Source organism: Trichomycterus rosablanca, chromosome 14, assembly GCF_030014385.1.
Source record: "Trichomycterus rosablanca isolate fTriRos1 chromosome 14, fTriRos1.hap1, whole genome shotgun sequence".
In the NCBI taxonomy this organism is placed as follows: Eukaryota; Metazoa; Chordata; class Actinopteri; order Siluriformes; family Trichomycteridae; genus Trichomycterus; species Trichomycterus rosablanca.
In genome coordinates this window covers 25,271,146-25,277,145 of record NC_086001.1, presented here as the reverse complement: position 1 = coordinate 25,277,145, position 6,000 = coordinate 25,271,146, and the positions used below count along the sequence as shown (strand labels likewise).

The following is a 6,000-nucleotide window of genomic DNA, read 5'->3' as shown; positions in this document are numbered from 1 at the left end:
AGCTCACTGAGGAAACATAAAGATTAATAAAGAGAAGGAAACAAAACCTGAAAATAAAAGCTTTACCTTCCGTTCAAATCCTGTTCAAACTGCTGAGAATGAGAGCAGTTCATTACTACAGGAACACAGACTGTACTTGTACTCGGTCTCTTTACCTCCAGCAGCGACTGGAACCAGCGCCAAACAATTCAACTCTACCCAGGGTTGCCAAGTCTAGCACAAATATCCAGCTCAAAGTCTGTCTAAACCCGCCCTTCACATGCTAAAACTAGCATACCTTGTTCATAGATATGTGAGTGCAAATCCTCATTAAAAACATTTTGTACGGTTTGCAATGAAAGCTTTTAGACAGCCGTGACACATTTTGAAAGTAGCCCAATTTGGGCGGGAAAATCGTGAGAGTTGCCAGGTTCAGCCTGGTCTAAAATCAACCCTGAAGCTGAAACTAGCCCAGAATCCAGGGTGTCACAGATACTGGTGAAATGGCAAATGAACGATCAGTACTACTAGTGAATCTTTTATTATTAATAATAATATTGTTTCATTTTACATTCTGATGGATACTTTATTGTGATGTATTTTGTTTACATTGGTATTACACAACAGTCCCAGTTTCTTATGTGGCCCCTTGGAAAATTTAATTACCCACCCCTGATTTAAACCCTATTTTTTTGGTACCCTTAAACTTAAACTATAATAAAGGCCTTTTAAATTCACATTTCTATAATGTATTTGTAACCTACATGTTGTGTACTATCATTATAAAGTGGAATTGTTCTGTGAAAACAAGAGAACTCCTTTTAATAACAATAACAGTTCATGTAATCAACATTATTCCATTTAATAACAATCTAAATTAAAACGGAAATGAGCTTAGATTATATTTTAGTTGACTTTAAATTTAAAGTAAAATCGTAATGTCCAGTTATTACCAAACCTTTTATTTTAAACCCTGAAATTCTATCCTAAATAGTTCTGCCAGATACTTTTACCGTAATGTTTAGTATACGCACATCTTCACAAACAATGTGGGAGCTGATTTGACTGAGCATTTTAAAGTGGAGGCTTGACCTCAGTAGTAAATCAAACAGTTCACAGACACACAAGTGCACAGTAAATATTTCTACACCATAAATACAGATAAATCTATAGGTGGGTGTTTCCTCTTATAGTTTTCTTATTGTTCCTCATATACAGTAGAAACTAATTCACACAAATATACATACAGCATTTTACATGACTTAGATTCTTATCATAAAAGCTTTATCTAAGTTCATGTCATTTCACTTTACAGAATAGCCTTTCAATTCCTTGTTTGTGTTTAGGATTAAATGTAAATAACTTCTCTGCTGAGATAAATAGGTGTAATTTGACTTCACCCATCATGCTTTGTGGCTCCATCTAGTTCATTTGCACACGTTCCATAGATAATGAGCTAGTACTTACATTTACATTTACATTTTCAGCATTTAGCAGACGCTCTTATCCAGAGCGACTTACAGAAGTGCTTCTATAGTGAACATTTCATTTCTCAAGTTTAGGAAAACAACAGTCAAAGAACACAAATCTGCTAAAACCTGTTAGAACCAAAGTGCCTTTTCTTTTCTTTTTTTTTTTTTTTACTTCACACAAGTACTTTTTTAGTACTTCACACAAGAAGGTGTGAATGGTTGTCTGATAATTGACCAATGCAGAGTTTTGAACTGGTCTTGGGTCTTTGTCCTCAGCTCTATTTAAGGACTAAACTCTAGACTTGTAGCTAAGTCACTTGGTAAGAAGGATCTTCTGCACGTTCTTCATTAGAAACGACCTGCTGGAGACACCAGCTTTGTTAAAGTGGCTGCCAGGATTCTAACAGGAAGGTAAAGGGTTTTCTTGTTTGTTTCTTTTACATTTATGTTGCATTTGTTGTTCTTTATATTTTATTATGTTATTTAATATTATCAGGTTAATATATTCAGACTGTTTAAAATAGCGTTATGCTCATAATTGTGGTGATTTATGAAGCCTTTTTTACTCCCAGCACACCAAAGATTTACACTTGTGAGCTAATTATTACTCCTGTCATGAACTGGATTAGATTTGCTTGGTGCAGGACTGATGTTGAGAAAGTCAGATCTCTTATATCTTTATTTATATCAAGTTATTTATAGTTATTTACTTATTAATATCTGCAGTATTTATAAGTATTTTATCCTGATGTTCTTTGAATTCAGATTCTCACTTAGACGTGAAGTGAATTTAATGTTTTTATTACTAGGTGATGAGTTTAATATTATTGTGGTATTAATGTAGTAAAAGTAATTCTAATTAATCGACTTGTTTCTGTTGCTTTCCAAGGAAACAGTTTCTACAGTCTTATCAAAGCATAAACATGAAGAACTTTCATCACTGCTCAGAGTGTGGGAAGAGTTTTACTACGCAGAGTAATCTCCAACGACACCAGCGTATTCATACAGGAGAGAAGCCATATCACTGCTCAGAGTGTGAAAAGAGTTTTACTCAAAGCAGTAACCTTAAATTACACCAGCGTATTCACACAGGAGAGAAACAGTATCACTGCTTAGAGTGTGGAAAGAGTTTTGCTTACAGTAATGCTCTTAAAGTACACCAGCGTATTCACACAGGAGAGAAACCGCATCACTGCTCAGAGTGTGGAAAGAGTTTTGCTTACAGTAATGCTCTTAAGGTACACCAGCGTGTTCACACTGGAGAAAAGTCGTACTGCTCAGAGTGTGGAAAAAGTTTTGCTCAACAGAGTAACCTCCAAAAACACCAGCGTATTCACACAGGAGAGAAACCGTATCACTGCTTAGAGTGTGGAAAGAGTTTTGCTGAACATGGTACCCTTCTAAAACACCAGCGTATTCACACAGGAGAGAAACCGTATTACTGCTCAGTGTGTGGAAAGATTTTTGCTCATGAAAATAGTCTCAAACGGCATCAGCGTATTCACATAGAGAAACTACATCACTGTTAAGAGTGTGGGAAGTTTTTTATTGCACATGTTCTCCAACAACACCAGCAAATTCACACAGGAGAGAGGTCGTATCACCATTTACTGTCTGAAAAGAACTTAAGTGAAAGGAATATTCTTTAAGTACACCACAACAGCGCATTCACATAAGAGGATGACCCAAATTGCTGCTCATAGTGCAGATGAAGTTTTACTGGAAGCAGCATTTTTAACAGACACCAGTACGGTCACACAGAAGTTACGGTTTTGTGACTGAAGTCGTGTTTCATTTTCTACTAATATCCACTAGAACTGTTCTACTTCAATTATCGAATGTACATGACTGTGTGTTTTGTTTCAGGATCTTTTATTTGAAAAGCTGCGTGTAGAACAGAGAAAGTAAAAGACGACACACAGCGGAGTGAAAGGCTGAACGACGGATGTCTATAAGAAGCAGCTTGTTTACAACATCTCTCGCTTACGGCCACATCACCCTGAGAACACCCGATCTCGGAAGCTAAACAGGGTCGGGCGTGGTTATTACTTGGATGGGAGACCGCCTGGGAATACCAGGTGCTGGAAGCTTTTATCCACACACACCCACCTTCACTCCAAACCTCCTGTTACACACTGACCCAGCGGCTTTTTCTTCATCAAAGCTACACAATGAGACAAAGATCAGCTCATACTTTCATTCTTACTACAGTAAAACACATTCAACTGACTCTTAAAGTGAAGTTCAAAATGTTGTACAGACATCGTCTTCATCTAGTGGTGCTAGAAATAAATTACAGCTTGTTACTTGGGTACAGATTTGTGACTTTATTATTATTATTTTATTTTTATCATTATTAATTGATGTTGTGTTTGTTGTAATAAAAAACTCTTCATGTTTTAAAGTTTAAAAGCATAAAAAGCACCGTATATATATAATATATATATATATATATAATAATAATAATAATAATAATAATAATAATAATAATAATATTAATAATAATAAGTCAGGAAAAAAACTCTGAAAAATATTTACAATAATTACAAATAATTGCACCTGGGAGAAATATTGCACATTGTAATAATTTCACATGGGGAAAAAAGTCAAACATTGTTATGAATAATTTAAAGTGTGTGTGTGTGATCTGCTTGGAGCAGTGCTGGTTATACAGTCTAACAGCAGCTGGAAGGAAGGAACTGCGGTACTGCTCCTTCCCACATTTGGGGTGAAGCAGCCGGTCACAGAAGGAGCTGCCCAGTGCTGGTAAATTCATTAATTCTGCAGAAGAACGGGTGTCAAATTTAGCCCTTATTTAATTTAGGAGGGTGGCAAATGTTGCACAGCTTGGTCATAGCGCATTTCCTTCTGAAATACTGGGTAAAATGGGTTGTTCCAGACATTTTTCTGATGAACAGCATACTTTGATTAAAAAGTTGATAGTAGAGGGAAAAACATACAGAGAAGTGCAGCAAATTATTGGCTGCTCAGCTAAAATGATCTAAAATGCCTTGAAGTGACAACCAACACCTGAAAGACGCAGAAGGAAGCGTGGAACTACTGTTCCAATGGATCGAAGAATAGCCAAAATGGCAAATACTCAGCCAATGATCACCTCCAGAAAGAATTAGGAACATCTGAAGTTACCAGTGAGTACAGAAGATGATTAAGTGAAGCCAATTTACCAGCAAGAACTCCTTGCAAAGTCCCGTTGTTAAGACAAAGACGTCCTGACTGGGTTCACATTTGCCAAGAACACATTGACTGGTCCAAAGAGAAACGGCTCAACATTTTGTGGACTGGTGAAAGCAAAATTGTTCTTTTTGGGTCTAGTGGCTGTAGACAGTATGTCAGACGACCATCGAGCACTGAATTCAATCCAAAGTTCACTGTGAAGACAGTAAAGCATGGTGGTACAAAATGATGATATGGGATGTTTCTCATGCCTATTTATCACATACGAGGGATCATGGATCAGTTTAACTATATCAGAATACTTGAGGAGATCATGTTGCCTATTTATCACATACGAGGGATCATGGATCAGTTTAAATATATCAGAATACTTGAGGAGATCATGTTGCCCTATGTAGAAGAAGAAATGTCCTTAAAATGGGTGTTTCAACATGACAATGACCCAAAACATCTTGGTTACAGACAAACAAGATTGAGGTAATAGAGTAACCAGCCCAATCCCCTGACCTCAATCCCATAGAGAACCTGTGGGCTGACGTCTGAAGCGCGTTTTTTTGAGGCAAAACCCAAAATTGCAGAAGAACTGTGGAATGTAGTCTAATCATCCATACCTGTTCAGAGGTGCCAGAAGTTGATCGACTCGATGCAACACAGATCTCAGAAACAATTGTTTTGCCACTAAATATTAGTTCAGTAATTTAAAGTAAAGTAAAACATTTTGGCCTCAAACATTTCTTCATGTTATAGATAATTTTTTTGAGTTTTTAATGAAAAATGCTGGCACTGCTATTTTTTTGAACAGCCTAATATTCATTTTTCTTAATTTTCTGTAAAGGATTAACACAAACTGGCAAAATTTTGTTAATGTTTTGATTTAGAATTGAAAGTGTAGTATTTTCAGTGCATTTGTATTTATGGAAATAAAAGTTATTATAATGATTTTGTGCTTTATTCACTTTTTTAAAATCACTGCTATTTTTTTAAACACTACTGTATGTGAGAACAAATCATCATTAAACACATTTTGTACGGTTTGCAATGAAAGCTTTTAAACAGCCGTGACACATTTTGAAAGTAGCCCAATTTTCAACCATTACTGAATTTTTAAACAAGCCCAATTTGGCGGAAAAATTGCGAGAGTTGCCAGGTTCAGCAAAATTATCCAGCCTAATGTCTGGTCTACAATAAACCCTGAAGCTGAAACTAGCCCAGAATCCAGGGTGTCACAGATATTGGTGAAATGGCAAATGATTGATCAGTGTACTACTAGTGAATCTTTTATTAATATTAATAATATTAATATAGTTTTTTTTACATTCCTATTGATACTTTTTGTGATGTATTTTGTTTACAT

General features: G+C 36.0%; 1 pseudogene; it reads left to right on the top strand.

Annotated features, from left to right (window-relative positions):
• The first annotated feature begins 3,432 nt into the window (after nucleotides 1-3,432).
• On the top strand, nucleotides 3,433-3,541 carry LOC134327230 (5S ribosomal RNA; annotated as a pseudogene).
• Nucleotides 3,542-6,000: the final 2,459 nt, after the last annotated feature.